Below are 22,125 nucleotides of genomic sequence, written 5' to 3'. Positions count from 1 at the left end.
GGCCTGGATGCCAGGGTTGTAACATCCACAACCTCCCTGTGACAGTGTCTAGCAACCCTCTTTCAATCTGTACCCATTACTCCTTGTCCTGTCACTACAGCTCCTGATGGAGAGTCTCTCCCTGGCTTCCCTCTAGGCCCCTTTCAGATATTGGAAGGTTGTTATAAGGTCTAAAGCAGCATCAATGTAAAAGTACTCTTAATTTTAGGAGATTGCTTTGGGAAACATAAAGGTATCCTGAGAGTTTGTGCTCTTGCACGTGGCAACAGCAACATCACAATTCATGGTGCCAGCTCCTTGGATCACTGGGTTTGCAAAGTTATAATGTTCCCTGCATCCATCCAACCTGGTCTGTAGAATTTCCTCCTTTCTTTCTAAATCAGGTGCTTCCCAGATTCAGTTTTCTGTGCCTCTCTGTCCTTCAAGTCCACTCCTAGGGAGATGACATCTGTGGGAGATAAATCAGGGCACATCAATACTCCCTCCATCCTGTGAAGCTGCAGAGGACAGAGCTGCAGAGCACAGCTTTCACTCTAAATTATTACATGCCTCCAGGATGACACGGATCACAGCAAGGACTGGGGAGGAGATGTGAAAAGAGATTTCTCAGGGCAGCTAAGTATAATTGAGTGAGAACAAAAGGGAAAAAAACTGCAGGTCAAAACTATTCTGATTTTTTTGGGGGAGCAGACCCACTGCCTATGCAGAAGAATGGGACTTTGGGGCTGCTGTGTGTGAGGGGGAACAGCAGCTCCCTGCTGCCCTTTGAAGAATCCTGGGAGCACTCCAATCCCACATGCTGCCCTCACAGCCCTCTGCTCCCCTCCACAAGGCTGCCAGGGTGAGGAAAGCTCCTTTATGCTGCTCAGTCCCCCCCTTCCATGCCTGTTCCTGGCACTCAGGAGCTGTTCTGCCTGGCTGACTGCTAATGACAGGTTTCACTTCTGGGGAGCTCCAGTTTTCCCTCTGCTGCTGGGAATATGCCAAGCCTTTGTATTTTGCAACATGTCAGACTACTCAGTCCCTAAAAAGAAACAACATCCTGGCTTTGTGCTTCCCAAAGTCACTCCTGGAAGTGTGATATGTTTCCTTCACCTCTCGTTTTGCTTTCATTTGTGCTGTTGTTTTCCTATGCAGTGTTGGAAGAGCTCCCCCACACAAAGGCCAACAAACCATCCTCCCATGCACCAAGATGAGCTGGGGAAAGCACAGATCTCTGTTTTGGACACCAGCCTGACCCCTTGGTGTGGGCCCATCAGTGTGTGTAGGAGCCAGCAGCATTTTCAGTCTCCCAGGGCAGCTGGGATAAGGGCATGGTGGGAAATTCAGGCAAGCAAACCAAAGGCATGGTTTGCACAACAGACCTTGCCCCAGCAAGTGCTGCTCCATCCTTCTGCTGCCATGGCCAGCAGCCTCAGCAGTCCTCAGATCTACATATTCTGTAGATCACCTGTATCAGAGGCCAGAATGTGTGATTTATGATCAAAAACTGAAAAGGTTTTGGAATGAGTGCCCACTCTTGCTCTTTAGTACTGAGGAAAGTCTCTGGCACACTGTGCTTTGCTCTGGCACAGCCTAAAGGAGCTCTCACAACACAGCCCAGGTCAGCTGTGGCCTCAGCAGTGCTGCAAACCATTCTGGAGAATATTTTGAGTTTAGGAAATGAGGGAGCATAGACACACACCCTGCTGCAGCTGTGGGCAGGAACTGTGCCATCCACACTGACTGGGCCTGGCAATGGCTTCTGCAATTTCCCAGAAAAGAACTTCAGTGCACAGACAAAGGGTGGCCATACTGGTATAAATTTGTATGTATTTTGCCAGTATAGCTTATTCTTTCACAAATAAAGGAAAAACATGTTGTTCTGATTCAGCCCCATTCACCACCATCAGGATGCTGTGTGCCAGCACAGCTTTTCTCTCCTGGGCAGCTACAGACTACACTATTGTGTGATGCCTCACAAAATGGCTAAATGTGTCCATTCAATATGTACTGCTAGCACTGGAGTTACACCAGGTTTAACCAAAGGAAAAAAAATTTCCAATGCCTTCTTCCTCAGTAAATAAACACATTTCTCACTGTGCTGCTGCAGGACCACAAACAAATCAAGCTCAAGGACATTTATGTCAGGATCTTCAGTGGCCTCTAAACCCTTATTAATGTGAGAGGTTCCATGAGCTCAGCTTCAAATGGGATGGAAACCACTCTTTGTAAGTGTGAAGACACAATTATCACTTCCCTAAATGTGGTGAGCCAGGCTTAAACCCGACTGGTGCAGCTGTCAGATTTTGATTCTGTAATTGCCACTGCCACTCTGGGGGCAGGGGAGGGAAGTGCCTTATCTGTGTGAGTCAGACAAGCCAGTATCAGAGGCTTTCCAAGGTGGGTACAAACCCTGGGCACCCTCAGGTGCTGCCACAGCCCCTGGCAGGCACAGCAGGTTCCACCCTGGAGGGATGGAGGGATGGAGGTGGTGCCCAGCTCTGGCCCCCAGTTCTGCACCAAACGGGGCCACCAGTGCTGAACCCCAGTCCTTCCCCACTGCTGCCAGCAGGCCCATGGGAGCCAGAGGGGCATCCTGACTCCAGCCAGAAAGGAATGGGACTCGGGTCCTGGTCCCATGGAAACTCTGATGGGAACAAGGAGGGTCTGGAGATTCCCCTGCTCCAGGGCCCACACACTCAGGCAGGGGCAGCAGCTCCATCTGCCAGTGATTTCAGCACCATTCTGCATTTTGGGATGCAGTTTATTATTATTATTATCATTTGGGGTCATGTGAGGAGCAGAAACTGTTACCCAGCAACAGGGACAGTGCAGTGGTAACTTTCTAAGACTCCTGGCTTCTGCTCTGTGGGAAGCTGTCACACAAGCAGATATGACAGCCAAAACCCTTTCATAGCTTTTTTATTTGTTGTTGCTGATGTTTTTAAAAACCTCCCCACGATGCCAAGAGGACAGAGAAAACTGTCAGAGGGAAGAATTCCTACCTCAGAGCTGAAGCCAAATTATTCCATTGTCTCTCCCACATGGAAGGATACTCCTCAATCAGTTGTGTGAGCCCTTCCCCAGCCAGATCCTTTTCTCCTTCTCTCATCAAGCAACCTTCACTCAACACACTGTAAATCCCCAAAGAGTGTCTCTATAATTCACACACTCTAAGAAAGTTCAACAGGATGTCAGTGTCTGATAGTATGCAAACTCCCCAGAAAGGTGCAAGGAAGTGACTTTTCTATGGCCTCCAGGGAAGGCATTTGCATGTCATTTGTCACCCTCATTCACCCTGTGCTGGTGGCTGGCTGGTGTCACTTCCCCTGGGCTGGGAAGGTGGGAGCCTTGCCCCCACTCCATGTCTGTGTCCCAACATTAAAAAGCACCACTGGCATGGGGTGACTCAAAGCAGGGAAATGACCAAAGCAGGGCAATGATCTGTAAAGGAAAGTAAAAACAATGAGAAGGACAAAAGAGGATGCAGGGTGGTCAGGGGTGGGATGGAGATCCCAGCTGTGGGTGGGACAGCCCCTTGCATCTTGCATCAGCTGAGCTGGGGTTTCTGCCTTTGTGGCAGCAGAGCTTCAAACAGTGCAAGGCCTCAGGGGTCTTTGTAATGCTGGAAGAGTCAGGACAGCTTAAAATATTGGGGATGTCTCTGACCCTAGGAGTGGGGCCAGACAGCAAGGGCTGGGAGCTCAGGCAGTGTCCCCTGGACAGGGGCTCAGTGACAAGAATTCTGCTCTCATTGGGCACCACTGAGGTCCTGCTGAGCTTCAGCCCAGCTTTTATGGGCTGAGCAGGCTCTGAAGACATTAAAAGCTTTTTTTTTACAGAAAATATCTCTGTGCCTTTCTGGCTGATATTTAATGTGAAAGCTAGTTTGTGAGCCACAGCTGTAAAATGCATCCACTCAGCCCCTTGGGAGGTGTTAACTGAAACCCAGTCTTTATTAAATTGTGAATATTTCAACATGGCCCATTTCAGCAGAAGCCTCCTGCCTGGCTCAGGGGTAGCAGTTAGGCTTCAAATGTTTATTTCTTACTCTGTGAAGTTCTACCCTGAACTGAACCTCCCAGATCAAAAGTTGGAACCCACATCAAGAGTCTTCCTGCCTTGGGTGGCAAACTCAAGCCTTGTGTACATGAGCACGACTCCACCAGCATCAGAAATCCACTGATCTGTCTGCCCCTTGGTCCAAATTCAGTTGGCCTTTAAGAGCTCAAACTGCCCATTTGCTTTCTAACTAAAACAGTTTCACCACAACAATGCAATGTCCAAGGAAATGACTCTGCACAATTCCCCATCCTGCCATAGGAAACACTCTGGGGGTGTGCCCATACAATCCAAGGCTATTGTTAATTCAGGATAGGTTTTACAGCAGCAAATGAATGTCCCTTTACATTTCATGCACTCCTGAAGGGTAATCCCCAAGGCCTCAAAAGATTAGTCACTAATCTGGTTCTTGGGAGCAGGACCAGCCTCACAGCCGGTTTTAGGGGAAAAAATAAAATTTAGGAGAAAAAAAATCCTGCAAAGAAAGGATTGTGATGATGCAAATTCCTGTCCCTGAAAACCATGGAAGCAATGTGAAAGGTTATCAATCAGGGCCCATTGGGTTTCATCTGAAGCTTGGATCCGAGAAATTACAGAAATGTTTCTCCTTTGAGAAAGGTTCCATCATTTCCGACAAGAAAAAAGCCCCACCCAACAAAACCCCACAAAAAAACCCCAAAATAACCCAAAAGCAAAAAAGCAGAAGTGGAGAAATTGGGCTGAAAAGCAGGAAAACCAGCTCTGAGGCTGCACTGTTCCTCTGCAGGCCACATGGAATTGAACTTCCAAGTTTCTCAGAGAGAGGGCTAAATGGTTTTCCCCCAGCAAATCAGCCCAATTTTCTAGCAGATGATTTGGTGGTGCTCTGAATAGTAACTACACCAAAATCAAACAGATGACATCAAGAATTAAGAGTTTAGTTCCATGCTAGGTCAAGTATAGCAGAGACCATCTACTTTTTGAGTATCACTCTGCTGCCTCTGAACCACAGAGCAATGCTTGACTGCCCACATGGCTGGTCCACAAAATGCAGGAATCCAATTAAACAGCCATAAATACAACCCCATTTGCCTTAAGGAATTAGATTATTCCTAATTACAGCAATCAGTGTCTTCTTACTGCTCTGTGTTTCTGTGACAAATTCATTTCCATGCCAGTGTCTTTTCAAGGAAGTCATGTCAAGGGTTTGGAAAGGGAACACCCAGCTCATTTTGGGCTGGCAGGGAGATCTGTGCCAACCAGAAATCCGCTGCAATGGCTCTTTCTAGGTGATCCTGCCTAAAATGCCTCCTATCACTCCCTTCTAAATCACTAAACATCAGCACAGGTGTTATTCAAGAATCCAAGGTGCAACATTCACCTCTGCATCTCTGTAATGGGCTTTGCTGGGTACTCTGGCACCCATGGGGCCAGTGATAACAACTACATGTCTATGGGGGAAAATTAGGGAAATAAACTTGGATAATTCAATTTCCCTGCTCATCTGAGAACTGAACTCTGAGTTAGGTAAGCAGAAGGACCAGTGTCAAACAAAGTGCTGAAATGGCACTGAAGGGGAATTAGGCATGGATGAAGACACACAAATTTAGGGAGAGTGTAAAATAAAATTTAAGGCAGGAGTCAAATCCTCCCCCTGCCCACAAGGTTTCTGGCCTCAGCAACATGACCTTGTACACTGGGGACAGCAGGAGACGCCAGAAGAGCTACTGGGATGTAAATGTGGTGAACTAATGATGACCTTCCCAGGTATTGGGACAGCACAGTGACAGCAGCCAGTTTGCTCCCTTGTGGGGAGCAGAGACATCTGAGCATCCTCAGGAAACCACAGGAGCAAGACAGGACTGCAGAGCTGACTGCTGCTGGCTCTTACTGAATTTCTCTTCTCTCCTTGAAGACTGACATCCCTCCAGCTCTCTTGTCACAGACCAGCTCTCTGATTGCTTTGTGGCTGAATGCATTCACTTTAGAGGATGTTAAAAGGAGGGGGGGAAAAAAAGCCTTCTGAAGTAGTCTATATCTGATGAACACTTCAGATAACAAAAATAAAAGATTCTGCTACTGCCAGTAGCATATTTCTGGGAACTTTGTATCTATCTGCTTAAAACATCCTTAACATTTGCTCTGCAGCTCTTTTGGTAGAAAGCTTCTGCAAGAAAGAGACATGGGGAGGGTGCTTCCTCCTGAGGAGATTAAACCATGTGAGGAACTTGGAGTTTAATTTGGAAAGGTGTTGACAAAAAACTCTGCCAAAACCCCAAACTGCACCAGCAGTTCTGCCCAGAGCACAGAGCCATGTACAGGTTTCTAAAGGATGTATGTGCTGCTAAGCACAGGTAAGAAGCCTAATATTTATTGTTTATTTTTCCTGCACACATCTAGTGCACCTGTGCCAAGGCTGCAGGGGAACTAAGGCACTGCCAGGACGAAGGGTGCCACGGCAGCTGGACTCTGCTCCCTGGTACACATGCTGCTGCTGCAGCAGCAAAAAGATGTAATTACAGAAAAAAGACCTTCTGAGCCCTGCCCCAGAGGGAGAGAGGCAGCAGGTCCTGCCCAGGGTTTAGCTGTATCCCTCCAGCACAAGCACAAACCCTGCACAAGGGGGAGGATCTCCAGGCAGGCAGCAGCTCGTCCCTAAAACCAGTTTGATGCTGGAGGTCCACAGAGGAAAGGGTTGAGGGCATCACTGAGCCAAAGAGCCACCCAGACCCACATTTACAGACATCCCCTCTGAACAGAGCTCCCAACACACCAGCATGGTGCAGAAGGGGAAGTATTTTTCCAGCTGCTCTCCAAACAGGTTGCAAATGCAATTCCCTTCTCCCAAGATCAGCTTTTCCGTTCAGCTGCTGCTGAATCACAGGGGCTGCTACCTCATCTGCTGAACAGCCCAAATGCAAACATCCTGAATGTTTTTGTTCAGATAAGGCTGACCACAGCCAGGACTCCTAATGGCAGGGCTGAAGCAGTATTGCACACGTTAGGGAGACCAGCCCCAGATGCTGCCAGGTACTTTCCTGCTCGCTCCTGTGAATGTGAACATTACCAAGGCTAATGAGAGAACCTGCTCAGCTGCTAATTCAAGAAGTTAAGCATTTGAGCTGTTTAAAATAAATGCTTGAAGAAGGCTGGCTTAGCATGATTTCAACATTAATCCACTCCAAAGATGCCTTCAGAGTATTTACTGCTGGGTAAAAAAGTTTCCAGAGCCTATTTTGTAACACAGTAATCCTAAAACATTAATGGGTTTAACCTTTCATTTTGCTACAGTACTCATTCCAGCTGTTTTGAGAGGACCTAAAATTGTCCCCCTAGATACAAACTTTCCAGCTCCAACCCAGTCTTTGCATTAATGTGGAAAGATTTTAGTATGGCCCAACTAACTGGGGATCATGGGAAAGGTCTCATGCTTCGTCAAAATTACCTTACTATACAAGCAAGATATCTGATTATTATAATTTTCACCTTTTTCAGTCGTTCCTTATCACTTTAGATACTGTTTTGTTCTTTACAAAGAAATCAGTTGTTCAATCACATCCTCAGGTTTGCATAGTCCAAAGAGCTGCAGTGCTTTATGCCAGCTGAACATGTGGCTGTCATTAATCTTCAAGAGGAAAATCACTATACTGCTCTGATAAGTTAATATACAGTGAATATTAGGATATAATTTTATAAGTGATTCATCTCTTTACATATGGCTTGCTTTCTTTCACGTGTTATCAGAACAGGGGTTTGGGAATTACAGGCTTGTAAATCAATTTGGCTTTGTGTTAGTCCTTTCCCTTCCTTTTCAGATAAATAGAGGCCTTATTTAAGGCTTGGTAATGTTTGCAGAGGTTCAGTCCATTTCCAGTAATGGAAACAACAAAACCCAAAATTTATCCCCAGGCTTATAAAAGAAGCTTCAGGACTGGGTAAATATAAAATAACTCATGAATATTGGACAGCTTGTTCTGCAATGGGAAACTACAGCCCATCATTGCATAAACAAGTGAGCACAGCCAGGCAGGCTTGGAAAGCAGCCTTCCAAGGGAGAAATGGAGCAGCTCAGCCAGTTTCCAGATGAGAGCTACTCAGGGAGCCTGCTGCCACATAGGCATGACACAAACCAGAAAGGAAGCAAGTTATAAAATGTATCAGGGAATAAAAACATTTGTTCCCCAGTTAAACTTCATGGCAGGCTCACATTTTCACCATTTGTTATATAAGTCAAGAAGAAGACACATTCACAAATACTTTCTAAATAGCAGAGCCCACTGCTGACATGACAGGTAAATATTGCATTCTTACTGTAAGAAGTGTGAACTTTTCTTTTCTGGCTCAGAGCAGATTTGCTTCACTGCATTGTGCACGCAGTTGAAAGTAAAGCCGACCAATTCTAAAGGATTTATCTTTTTTTTCCCCTCTTTTCTAAATAGCAGAAGTAATTAATCTGCTTCAGAGAATGAATCAGCCTTTTCTGAGCTAGAAACACACAGAGGAGATTGTGGCTGTTTCTGGGGCAGGAGGGAGGCTTACTCACACAGCTGATGCAGCCACCCAGGGCGTGCAGCTGTGGGACGCAAGGGGGGCAAAACCCCAGAGCTGCACCCCAGAGCTGCACCCCAGAGCCCCCCAGTGCCACCAAGGGACCTGCTGGGACACAGGGAACGGGCTCAGCACTGCAGTGCTGATGGAAGAGATGAGCCAGAGCACCAGGAATGGCCCAGGGAGGGCTGTGTGGCTTTGCCTCTCATCCTGCAGCCCCTGGGTGGCACATCCAGCCCCTGAGGGCAGCACCCACTCCTGGCAGTAAATCCTCTGGCAGCAGGGCCATCCTTTTATTTAGGGGAAGTACCTTGATCTGGGCCAGGTGGTGGGATGAGTTGATTTGCACAGTTTGACTACTTGGTAGGCTGTGGGAAGAAAAGCACTGCTCACAAAAAGCTGCTGCCCTGTTCTATAGGAACCTCTGTTTCCAGCTGGGGCCTCTGGCAGAAAATAAAGGTAATGCTTAGCTCACTGCTTCCAGCCCATGCTCAGCAATGACTTAACAGAAAAGCAGGACAAGCAAAGAGCAGAGAGCTCCCAGAAAGGGGAAGCCAGCAGAACAGAAGCAGCACGGAGATAGCTGCCTCATTAAAAATAATGCAACTTAACCCACGGAGCCAGTGTAACAGTTATGCCTTTGCTGCATCGGCAAAAGCAGAGCTGCTCACCAAAATTATAAATAAATCAATCAATCAAGATGATGCCAGCCTTATACATTGATCTGGAGAGAAGAAAGGGCTCTGCTGCTGCTTCCCTCCTTTCATCCCCTCTGGCTGTGCCTCCTGCAAGGGAAGGGCTGGCCTTGCAGCCCCAGGACAGCACGGGGCTGGAACGTCCCTCCCTCTGGGGAACACAGGTGCCCATGGCTCCCTGTGCAAACAGGAGTGGAGATCACTGGACCTCTGCACTGCCAAAATCACCAACATTTTCCATCCTAAAGTACAACTAAATATAGAGGTTTTATGGTTGCAGGATGCCTCCTTTCCCACACTTTCCTGGAGTGATCTCCAAATTCCTCTGCTGTCCTTGCTTGTTAAAATGTGACTCAGCTTTCCCATCTGGAAAAGTGGAGACCCACATGGCTCCAAGGTGGCCAGCTGCCACCAGTGATGTCCTGTGTTAGTGTTAGCCATCAGCTTGGGAGCAGCAGAGCCAACGGAGGCTTTGCAAGCTGGGTTTGGGGTGAAATCGGTGTCAGAGAGTCTGTAGGTACCCTGTGAGCAGCAGTGCAAACCATCAGCTGAAACCTCCTCTTGTACCTTGTGGGGAAGTTCTCTCAGCACCAAGGAGTGACTGAGGACACCTGCTCACAGACTGCACTGGAACAGCAGTGCAAAGAGCCAATCCCTCCTCTGGCCTCCAACATTCCACAAAATTAATCCTGCTCACACCTCAGCTGAATAATGATCCTGGTAAAAATAACAAGTGGGAAGTCAATGCCAAGTAGCACCACCTGGTGATAATTACTCCAACCATGCCAAGTTCAACATGAGGCCTTACCAACTGCAGCATTTGGCAGCTCTGCATTTGTCTGTTCTTGAGATGGAGCAATGTCCCTTCTGAAGTGAGCTGTTCCTTTTGTGGTCATTAAACACTTTGGAATCAGCTGAGTGACTCCAATGCTGGAATGAGGACTTCATCCACTGTCTCTCAGTCCTTTCTGCCTTTGTCTGGTGTCCTTTATCAGCTCAGATGGTTTTTCAGAGACCTTGAAATACACCATTAAATGCTACAGAGCTTTTTGCAAACACTATTGCTTGCTTAAGAGTCTCATTGATCTGTGGCTCCAGCATTCCCAGCACTTTGAAATGTCAGCTCAGGTATTAAAATAGTAGAAAACAGCTGAATCCATGTGTTCATTACATCAAACAGAAAACTCACCCTGCTCTCCTGATGCTTCCTGCAGATGTGAAAGGCTGGCTGACAAAGCAGCAACAAATGTTCATCTGCCACATTACACAATCACTAACTTTTAATTTTGGGCACTCCTGTAGATGCCAGACAATGACTCAGGGCCTCATGCTTGAGCCCCACACCCTATTTTCTTCCATATTCAGTCTCATAAAATCACCTCATCTACCACTGACATTATCTGGTAGCAATCATAAAGCTTGGCTGTTGCTCATTATTATTTTTCTCCTAGGAAAAAGGAGCCAGAGGATACCTGCCCTTGACAAGGAATCTGAGAGGCACTGAAAAGTCACTCAAATGCTTTCTTTAAGTATTCCCAATTTGTGCTTCACTCCAGCCCTTAAAGCATTCCTGCAGAACTGGAACCCCTGGAATGGTATGACAACCCCACACCAGACCTGTGAGCATGAATCTGCCCTTTGTTAGAAGGAGACAGTCAAACTCAAAATTTGATGTGACTTGTTGCCTTCCCTGAATTTGTTCTTAGCATTTTGACTGGCAGCACAGGACTGGAGAAATCTCAGTAAAATTAAAATTCAGATTGTTTGCTCACTTGGTGCTCTCAGTGCTTTTTCTGGCCATTGGGAGATGAAGGCAGCCTCTGCAAGACCAAGCTCATGAACCTGTATGATGAACTGCTCACAGGCAATGCTGAGAAACACTGGAATAACCCTGAGCTTGGTGGATAATGCCAAAGGGATTATACTATATCAGGTCAGAAGCAGGTAGTCATGCACTGAACATGAGGAGTATCATGCTGCAGGGCTGTGTCTATCTTCTGCAAAATATTTAGGTATTTTTCACTTAATTATATAAAAAGCAATGTACAATGTTAATGAATGGAGCAGGGATAACTCCTTATGTTTATCTGAACCTACCAATTGCAGTGTTTTGGACTGTGCAGAGCTGGATTTGTTCAGTGTCACTGTGTGAGCCCATGACCTGACTCTGTTGGTTCAGTGGTATTTTCTCTGAATCATTATTGATAGACCTTACTGCAAATATTAAGAGCAAGGATATTCAAGTGGGAGCTTAACCTGAGCTCAGATATGAGCACTGAGCTTGTCTGAAGTTCCTTCCGCTGTTTCAGCTGGATGAATGTTGTTCACTGCCCAACCTGCAGCATTGTGCTGCTCCCCACTGCTGAATTACACCCATCTTCCACTCACAGCTGGCTGCAGTACAATTAAACCTCCTCATCAACAGAATGATCACTGCAGAAAAGCCCCACATCTAATAATCAATGCCATGGAAGTAAATCGGGTGGAAAGAAGGACAAAATGCAACTTAGCTTGCTTTGGTAAGAAAAATTTTCTGCTCAGCTACTCTGGGAAAACTATCCAGCATAGCTGGCACACAAGACAGGGATAAAGTTCAGCTTACAACGCATTTGAAGCATTTGCTGTGCAGTCCAGTGAAATCAGAAGTGTGCAAACAGAAGATAAAAATGTGTAATAAGCAGGGCACAGACGTAGAAGGATCAGACAGACAATGAAATGGAAGGGGTCAGTCTGAATTTAGCAGGGAGGGACTGAGTGCAAGTGAGGGAGACTTCACCCTACTTAACTTCTCCCTTCATCACAGAGCAAGTGGGAGAAAGCTGAGGGAATACTGAACCAGCACAGAACATGGAGATATGCAATAAAAATGGGATTAACAGAATGACTGGAATATGATGAGAGCTGACAGCAGAAAACAAAAGTCATATGGACACCTGGAGAGGAAAATCCCTGCTTCCCACCCCCCATCACAGGACAGGAGGAACCTGAGGAGGAGGTTAACTGCAGCACCTACCTGGTGAGGGATTTATTTCTAGGGGAGGTGTCAGAAAAACATGAGAGGCACAGGACAGACCTCTGAGCCCTGCAGCTCTGCCCATCCACAGGGAACTCAGGGATTAGGAAGCCCAGCTCACAACTGCCAGGGATCAGCAGAAGCTGGAGCCTGCTTCATGAGAGCAGACAGCAGGTTGGAGCTTGTTTGGCATTGCACAGTAAAGAGAAAAGCATGCAACCCCTATTTCTGCACTGATAAGAGAAAAGCACCAGGCAGGGAGAACGAAGCAGTCACAGTGCAAATATAAAGTAAGAGAAAGCCATATATTGGAGAAAGGGTTATAATACCAGTTCTATTAAGGTGTGAAATTTCCTTTTCCCACAAGGCTGGCAATAAATGAATTAGTCGTGTGGAATAAGGCATAATATCATTCTGTGTTTAGATTTGCTGACCTGCCAGGTCTCTTCCTGTCCTACACTTAGATTATCTTTTATACAATGGGTCTTGTACACTGCTTGCATTTTTTCAGCAATATTTTTGGATGACAGCCTAGAATGGGATTATTAACTTATAACAGGACAAAAAAAAAATCTCATATCCTCACAGATTCCTGCAATCCCTTCCCCCCTGCCCTCTGGTTTTGGCAGCCTCTGTTTAGTGGAAAAATAAGCTTAAGGGGATGGAAGAGAAACGAGATTAGTGGCCAGACAGCCCAAATTCTGAGCAAGTTCAGTAGGACCATGGCAACATCACTGTAACTCTGCTGACTCCAACTTTCCTTTTCAACTAACTCAAGCCAGAAGTTTCCTTGCAGTCTACCAGGGAGCCTGAGGTGTTTTGCACTGTGTTTACACGGAGAAATTATTCAGTCTTAAGAATCCCCAAAAAAGAACGTACAGTTCACAGTGCTGGTATAGGGAGGGACAACCACAAGCACCGTTTTGGGGTATTTCTTCTAAAATCAGTATGTCTGAGCACTCCTTCCCCACCCACGAGCTCTGGAATTCAGCTCTGTATAACTGATGTTGCAAGAAGCCATTTAATCACTGCAGAGTTATTGAGCAAAAGGGAGGATGAGGTTGGAGAGAACTATGTGGGAAAACCGGGCAGGACTTGGGAGATCTTGTCTGAAAACCACTGGATAACAGAACAGAATCCGTCAAAATAAAAGCCTGAAAGTGGCCCAGCGCACACGCAGGCACGCCATCCATGCGCTCCGCGCTGGGAGATGCTCTGCCAGCCCTAGGCACAGCGGGACCACATCCCGCTGCCATCACACCTGCATCCCGCACCACGTTGCACCTACACGTGCAATCGGGACCACATCGCACCCATACCCCGAGTGCCTGCAGTGCCATCCGAAGGACACCCAGCACGGCAATCCCAACACCCGAGCCCTCGCACGGTGCGGCTGGGACCCGCTCCCACCTGTGCGCTCCACTCCCGCACCTGCAATCCGGACTCCATCCCGCCTATGAACACACCGCGCTGTTGCATCCGCAGCCCGGACCGGCTCCCGGTCACAGCGGCGGCGGGGCCCGTCCCGGCGATGCTGCCGCACCTGCAGCCCGAACTGGGTCCCACCTACACCTCCCCGCCGCTGTGGCGCCTCCATCCCCCTGCGCTCAGCATCTCTCACCCGGTGTGAGGGGGCAGCTCCGGCCCGCCGAGCTCCTTCCCCCGCGGACACCGGCCGGTCCCAGCGGTCTGCAGCGGGGCACGGGGGATGCCCAGCCCCGGGAGGGGGTTTAGCCCAACTTCTCCCGACCCAGAGGACCCCGCTCCCGGCGGAGCTTGGCCTTACCGCGGCGGGGACCCTCACAGCCACCGGCCCTGCTGCGCGCAGCGCCCCTCACGGCCCCCGGCCCTGCTGCGGGCGGCGCCCCTCACGGCAGCCCCTCCGCCCGCAGCCGCCGGGCTCTGCCCGCCCGCGGGAGCCGCGCCCGGTTCCGGGGCGGGGCGCGGGCGGGGCGGGGGTCCGGACCGGCCCTGCCGGGGAAGTTTGTCCCCTGCCGGGCGAGGGTTCCGCCGCGCCGCCCCAGAGCTGTGTTCCGCCCGGTGGATTCCCTCAGCAGCCCCGCTGCCGTGTCCCGGTCTCGCCCTGGCGGATCAATCCCGGGGGAAGAGCTCCCCGCGGAGCCAGTGCCGTGTTACCCTCGCTGCAGAGGGTGCTGCCCGTCCCGGGGGGCTCCCCAGTGTGCCCCTTTTCCCGTGTCCTGTGGGCATGCTGGAGGCGAGCGCTGCCCGCTCTGGGGGTGCTCCCCAGTGTGTGCCCCTTCCTCCCGTGTCCGGGGACCCTCTCAGTCCAGCCCTGGCGTTTGGATCCGCGGCCCCGGGCTGGGAGATCCGAGGGGAATCAGGAAAGCTTAGGACAGGCTGCCCAGGCGGTCAGAGACCCAAGGGATCCTGCAGCCTCCTCCAGGGATCCGGCACTCCGGTCTCTGCAATGTAAGCACTTCACTTTTAGCCCAGAATTATGGCATCAGTCCGGTTGGAAAATACCTTTAAGATGATCGAGCTCAAGCATTAGCTCATCATTGCCAAGCCCACCACTAAACCACATCCCCAGTGCCACATTGACGTGTCTTTTAAATACCTCTAGGGATGGTGACTCAACCCGCTCCCGGGATAGCCTGTTGCAATGTTTGATTCTTGTACCTTGCACTGGGCTAGGAAAGCTAATATTTGAGCATTTTGCACAGATTTTAGTGTGTCACCGTGTAAACATCTAGTCAGATATGTGTATCACCATGTAAACATCTAGTCAGTGCAAGTTTAACATCTCATGGTACTTCAGATGAGCACAGTGGGCACCCAACCCAGCAGAAGAGAAGAAATGCCTTTTCCATTAGTAAAACACATCAGCTCTAGAGATGGGCAACAAAACAGTGGGGTTAAGCTAAATATTGACAGCCAAGAGGAGAGAATTTGGTGGAAAAGAGACTCCCTTTGTGGGTCAGAAGTGCTGTCTCCTATAGGCATTAGGGGCATGAGTCAGTTCTGATTTCAGGCAGAGCCACTCAGCTTTGCCATCCAGAGAAAACCTGGCAGGGAAAATCATGGAGGGGGGAAATAAACTGATGAAGTGTTTTTGCAAAGGACTGCTGCAAACTGCTGAGAGCCGAGCTGGGACCACTGAGTATGATTACAGGTGACTGGAGGATAGTTACAGGGTGAGAACACAGGGCTGAGTACTTCTGAGACTTCAAATTGGAAAATGAGACCTGAGCTTTCACTGTTTGCTCATAAAACACTCCTCTGTTTTTAGTGGAAGAGAAGACAAATGGAAAAAGACTGCCTCTCTCAGAGATGGCAGTTAACCAGAGTGGCTCATCGCTTCTTCTTTTGCCCAAAACAAATGTTTCTAATTGGTGTCTTATGCAATACATACTTAGCTTTACAAATCTACACAGTGGGAAAAATGGATGTGTCCCCTGCAGTCTTTCTCTAAAGGGTTTAAAACTGTTTTTGGAAGAACTATTTATTTTTTAGGAAATAGTACTTGTCTTTGCCTGCTGCTGCTGTTCTTGCTTTAGCCTTTTTTTCCATTCTCTGCAAGTTTTTGCTGCTTTGGTATATGAAGAAGAACAGGGAAACCAAACTTTTCCTGCTTGAGAGCATTTTTCTTCTTCTTTGTGTTTGTCTGCTGCCTTTGTATTCTGGAGTAGTCCTGCCATATGGAAGTCAGACAGGTAGGACGCCTTGATGTGGCCCATGGGGCTTCCCTTCCTGCTGCCTCATTCATACACTCATTTCAGGCATTTTCAGCACCAGGTTTGTGCCCTCTGTCCCTCATGGTGACTGTGAGTGTTGGGACAGTTGGACTGTAGATCCCTTAATGCACTTTCCTGTTATGTCTGCAGGAGCATGGGGCAGCAGGGAGTGTGGCCATGGGGCAGCTGGGTCACACACAGGAGACCTGCAGCTCACAGGGCAGCTGAGAGACAGGGAGAGGAGCAAGGGAACTCTTCATCCTCTGTGTTTCACTGCTTTATTCATTACTCTAATGCTTGGAACTTGTCTGTCCTGCTTGGATGTAGAAGGACAGTACACACTGTAAAAACATCATATGGAGGATGAATTATAACTGCTGGGCCATACGGGCTCTCATCGTGTAGGAATGAGGGGCAAAGCTCAGAAAACACAAGGCAAAGAGGAAAAATGAAACTCTGTGTAAATGCCCCTCATTTTCACCCAGATCCCTTTTGACCCAAGCAGATATGACTGTGGGGGTGAGCAGTGAACACACAAGGGCTCCTTTGTTGGGATGCAGCCACGCTGTGCATCCATGTCCAGAGCTGGGTGCACACATGCTGTGGCCGAGGGGGTGCAGTCACTGGTTTGCTTCCCCAGACCTATATCTGCAGTGTGCTTTGAACTTTGGAACCTTGCACCCACAAAAATCAGACTGAACTCTCCCTGGGCTCTCCATCTGCCTGCCTGGAGGGGCTGTGATCACTGAATTTGTTGTTGATGGTCTGAATTGCCATTTCTATTTGGTGTAATCACTGCCAATTATGTCAGAAATGTGTACATAGAACTCTACCACATGGACCAAATCCTTCTTTGGTTACACCATGAGCCACTATTTGCTCTTTTAACCTCCAGCTGGCCATTTTTTTTTTTTTTTTGGTTTGGGCAAAAGGGCTGATAGCAAATTCATTTTTATTCAACAGCATCCCCATGCTTGGCTGCTCAGTCCCACTGTGAAAGGGCTGGAAAGAAATATAACAGCAGCTGGAAGATGGGGCTTTGAAGCTCAGGGGAATTGTTGCCCTGGCTGGATTGAGGTCCTGAAAAGCAACTTTTTCAGTAGACCAAGCTACTTCCAAGTCATTCTTAGCATGTATTGCTTTGTCTTCTCACTACCTACACTTTATTAAGTAGAATAGAAGAGAATAGAAAATTTTCAGTTTGAAGGGACCTACAATGACTATCTAATCTAATTGCCAAAAATATGAATCAAAGTTTTTTTTCTTCTGACCTCTTTGTTTTTTTCTTGCTGTCCACAGACCTCTGTCAGGTTCCTGATATTTTACCTGCAGTTTTGCCCTGCCCTTCAGGAGAGCTGAAACATTTATTTGGTGTTTTTGACATGAAGGCAGGGCTACAGTAGAGCTCAGGAATGCAGAGACGTGAGTGTTTGTGCAGACATTCCTTTTCCTTCTTAGCAGCAGGGTTTTAGACAGAGATCTGCCATGCTGAGAATGTCATTTCTGCACAGCTGCAGGAATTGTTGTCCCAAGGTCTGATGACGAGAGCCGGTTTTGTGTTTGTCCCTGTTCAGATTAAAGTGGGACTCGTTTCCAGTGGTGGTGAAGGTTAAGAGCATGTACTGCACAGAAGGATTCCTGATCTTTTGTTTCTTCACTTAAGCCCTTTGCAATGCTTACAGCGAAGGTCAGAGCACAGAAGAAAAATGCTTTTTGGTTTTGAGTCGCAAAGCAGTTGTGAAAGAGTTGAATTTTCCTGAGGGAGAGGCCCCGAGAGAGTTGAGAACCTTAAAGATAAAGATATTATCTATAATACCAAGTGCAAAATAACCTCTGTGTTTTAGTGTTCCCTGAACCACAGGAGATTGAGTAACAACGCTGAGCAGCAATGTGGAATTTGTAAGTCAGTAATGGTGCATACACACACGAGGATTTAGACACACATTTGCAGTTGTAATGGGAGGAAGATAAACCTTCCCTCTCATTTAAGAAGCCTAGAGACACTGAGTGGATGAAATGCCTCAGATTGTGTAATTTAGATAAAGACTCAGAGATGTCCTACTATATAACACACCTAAGCACAGTCAATTTTTCTAAGATGTTTTCAGTCACTTTGCTTAATGTTTTGTTTTGTTAGAGGCTACATTTGGAGAGTGAGAGTCCTTTGTTTCATCAGGGCTCATCTGCTACTCTTGCCTCCTCCCCACTTGACAGTGCTTTTTTCTTCATGTGCCATCATGTTTATTTCCCCAGCAACAGCAACTGCATCTCAAACATGACTTCATAGAGATTAAAGGCTTTCAGAACGAGAGTCCACAGCAGAGACTGAAGTCTTCTTCCCTTCATTGCAATTTAGGATTAATGGCTTTATTTCCCACATAATGGATTTTTAAAGCACTGTGATTTTGGCACTGATTATTCAGCCACACTCAAGGCAGACTAACGGGATGTAATTTTGTACTGATTCAGTGCTCTGGTTTTCTTATAAATCTCCTGCTCCGTGCTCTTCCTGGTATTCTTCCAGGTGCTCAGCAAAAACATGCTTGCTGTCACTTGCTATGGATGAGGGAATTGTTACAAACTCAGGAGACAGTATTTATCCAGGTATCCCATTCACTGGTGGGATACACATCTGTCAGCCAAACTGGCTGGACAGGAGATGTGTGGCTCTCTGCTCCTATCTCTTATCCAGGTGATGTAAAGATTTCTAAGTCTTCCAGAGCTTGGAAATGTTTCCAATTCTTACAGCATTCTGCTTTTATGCCCAAGTTGCTGGAGTTCAGGTTCCCATTGCTAATAACTCACCTAGAGCATTCTTTGAAATCCTGTGTGTAATGTCCAGAATGGTGAATTTAAAGTGGGACAGATGCTGAGAAGGGCGATGCTAGTGGGGTTTTACAGCATGAAATTAAAAGACTTTTGGCTGATAAAGCATAACAAAATGAGGGTTGAGAGAGGGCATGTGATCATCTCTGAATAACTCAGGAAAGGTGTCAGTGCCATGCAGGAGCAAAATACCCCCTGGTTATTCAAGTGTGTGAACCGTGCTAGCACAAGAACAAATGGCTATTAATGAGAAATAAACCCATTTACACTGGGGAAGAGAAAAAGGGTTTTAATGGTCAGAAAAGTGTTATCTCTGTCAGGAGATGAAAGGCCAAAATTCTAGGCTGAGTTAAAAGGGAGCTTCATTTCTTTATGAAAAGTGATTGAAGAGGGATTTGTCTGCAACAGCAGATGCCAATTTCAGTGACCACAAAGGGGTTTGATCTTAAATTCTCCTTTCCTTTTACTATAAGCATCTGTTTATAGCTTGAAGGGATGGAGAAAGGCTGTGGTACATAGCTTGCCCTCCCATTTTGGCTAGTTATTTAGGACAGCTGCTCTCACAACATGGGGGTGCTTTGAGATAGGTCAGCCCTCCTTTGGCTCCCTCCTTGTTCCTCACATACTCATGTCAGGCTCAGCCTACATCTCTTGGTCGTGGTTGTGGTTCACTGTTGGTTTCCCTTCTCCTTTTGCATCCTGGATGCCTGCAGTGTTTTGTATACTTTGAGGCAGGAGTTTCTGTGTAGGTTTCCCTGAATCTTGTAATGGAAACTCCCTCCATCAGCTTTTGGATGACCTGCCACAGAAAGAAGGACTGAGCAGCTTAAGATGTGTGTAACTGGTTATAATGAAATTACTTAATTAATGGCACAACTCTTACTTCTTTACCCTTCCCAGAATATTGGACATGGAGATATGGCAAAAAATAGTGCCACATTTCTGGGAAAGGATTTTTGCAAGCACTTGGGCCCTGTGATTTGATCCAGCAGAACAGAATCCAGCTATTTTGTGCCTTGTCCAGTAAAGATTTAGAACTTCAGAAAAAAACCCCTCATCCAACTAGCAGAAGACAAGTTTGTGGCAAATAACAAGAGATGATTCCTCACACCAGGTGACATAAGTTGAGAAACTCCCTGCTGCAGGATATTATCAACAGTAAAAAATCAGTGGAGACCAATTTGTGGAAGAAAAATAGACAGAGGGCTATGGAGATAATATTTTTGGCTCTGGAAGTTCCTAAGGTGCAAAATGTTGGAGATGGAGGAGGAGTTATGGGTGGATATGACTATATGCTATAATTAATTATAGCATAATTATTTGTTATTAGCTTGGTATTATTAACTGTTAGACTGGACTAGCAACTATGAAGCATCTTGTTTGGCCACTTGCAGACAATAAATGTGGGTCTAGTTGGATGGAAGCTTTGGTGTGGCCCATTAGAGCTTGTCTCATATTTTGTGCTTTCTTCCAGCCTGCTCCTCATAGGAAGAGGCAGCTTTCCACCACCTGCAGAGTGTGGTTCACTGCCCACTCTTTGATCCAATGCCTGTGAAAGTTTTAGCTGAGGGACTTAGAAATAGACTGATTAAAAGTATGATAGCTGCAAAAAGCTGTCAGATCTTCCCCAGAAGGTCTTTGTTCTGGTTTTGAGCAAGGCATGGGGTTTTGTTTCCAGAGACAGCTTAGTGCTAGGAGTGATTCAGCCTGGGATGGTGGATGGATGGAATTACCATGGCAGGACAAGGCATGGTTCCTTCTCCTCCAAGATCCCTATTTTCACTGCCCTTGCTTCCAGAGAAGCAGCATGTTCTGCATGTTAAGTATCAACATGGCTCCAAGTTTCATGCCCAGCTTTGATAAATAAAATCTGTGTTCTAAGCAAAGGCACCCAGACAAAGCCCCTTTGTGAGAGCAAGACTTAGGCCTAGTGTATGTCTTTGGGAGAAATGCAGAATTAATTTTGGGGAGGGACACTGATATGAACAGCAGGCCATTTTCTTCCACAAAGGCTCTCTTTCAGGGCTGGTACATGCAGCAGAACAAAGGCTGACCCCATAATCTCTACTCAACAATAGCTTGGGATATTTGATTTGATTTTACATGCATACATCATGCCTGGCTGTAAATAAATAGAGCCATGATTTGATGCATTGTGAGGATAAAGTCAGCCTGTTCCCCTTACCACTCTGGTTTCAAGGAAATGCTGATTTTGTCTCTCTGCCTTTTCTTGGCTGAGGGATGTCCATCTTGCCACCAGTGCCAAAAGGTCTCAGTTTAAAGCCCAGTAACAAAGACACAAAATGTTTTGCCACCATTCTATGGGTGCCAAATTGGTTCATCGCTTCTTTCTCTAATCCCTGTAACTTCTGGGTTTTTTTAAGGACCTTTTCTTGGCTGAATTCATGGCCAACAAACAAGTAGGCCAAGGAGAACTTAGGTTTTCCCGGTAACTTGACGCCCATGCTGTGGTAAATTGTTTTATATTTAGACTAACTCTCTACTTGTGTTCCTCATATGTAAAAAGGAGGAAGATTCAACTCACAAAGCTCATCCTTGGATGCCTGAGGTACTCCTACAACAGAAGAATGTCTCCTGCTCAAGCACATAAAGCAGTGGTAGTATGCAGATAAGTGGTAGATTTTATAAATTGTCCACAAAGTTTGTTGGGAATGAAACATATTTGCCCAGCACATTTTGAAGTTGTACTCATAATGCAAGGAAAATTTGGGCTGTTGCTCTGGAAACATAGCAAACCACTGGCCTAAGACACAGTGCGTTGGCAATGTAAACATTTGTGCCCTTGTTTGTATAATTGTCTGTAACTGGAAAACAAAGCAACCATAGTGAGCATCCTGCCTAATCATCAGTTGTTTTACTGGATAAAACAATTTTTACTTGCACATTTTTATTCCACTTGGCTCATTGATTAGCATTAGGCAAAAGTTTGTGCAGCAACACTTGTCAGAGCCTGGCATGAATGGCTCCTATGGCATAACATCATATGTAACAGCACACAACAACAATTTTCTAATAATGTCAAGGTCTTTGCATATGCTTTAATATTTAGGCCAGGAACACAGAGCTCTGTTTCAGCAGAAGAGCTGATGAAATGTATGACTCAGTACATGGAATTGCCTCTAAATACAAAAGCACTTGATTATCATCAGCAATTACCCTGACAATTTGTGACATTCCTATAAACTGATCTGGTTTTTTTAGCATTTATTATTTCCATTCATCAAATATTTTAAGACACATAGTGATGAAAGGGCAGATTTTCTGGGGATCTTAGTGTCAGAAGAGTACAGGAAGACTATGTGAG

The 22,125-nt window shown here is 46.7% G+C and overlaps 1 protein-coding gene across 5 annotated transcripts in view; it reads right to left on the bottom strand.

Moving 5' to 3' along the window:
• INF2 (inverted formin 2) overlaps nt 1-14,162 on the bottom strand; it is a 41,915-nt gene extending 27,753 nt beyond the window's left edge. For 3 of the 5 annotated variants that reach the window (XM_059474558.1, XM_059474560.1, XM_059474562.1), the window contains exon 1: nt 13,901-14,125. The gene's annotated coding sequence lies outside the window, so the exon portion shown is untranslated. Of the gene's footprint in view, nt 1-13,900 lie in introns of all 5 variants that reach the window. The other 2 variants (XM_059474559.1, XM_059474563.1) reach the window with 2 other exon arrangements.
• Nucleotides 14,163-22,125: the final 7,963 nt, after the last annotated feature.

This window comes from Ammospiza nelsoni, chromosome 6 (genome assembly GCF_027579445.1).
Source record: "Ammospiza nelsoni isolate bAmmNel1 chromosome 6, bAmmNel1.pri, whole genome shotgun sequence".
Taxonomy (NCBI): domain Eukaryota; kingdom Metazoa; phylum Chordata; class Aves; order Passeriformes; family Passerellidae; genus Ammospiza; species Ammospiza nelsoni.
This window is presented reverse-complemented; position numbering and strand designations above follow the sequence as displayed.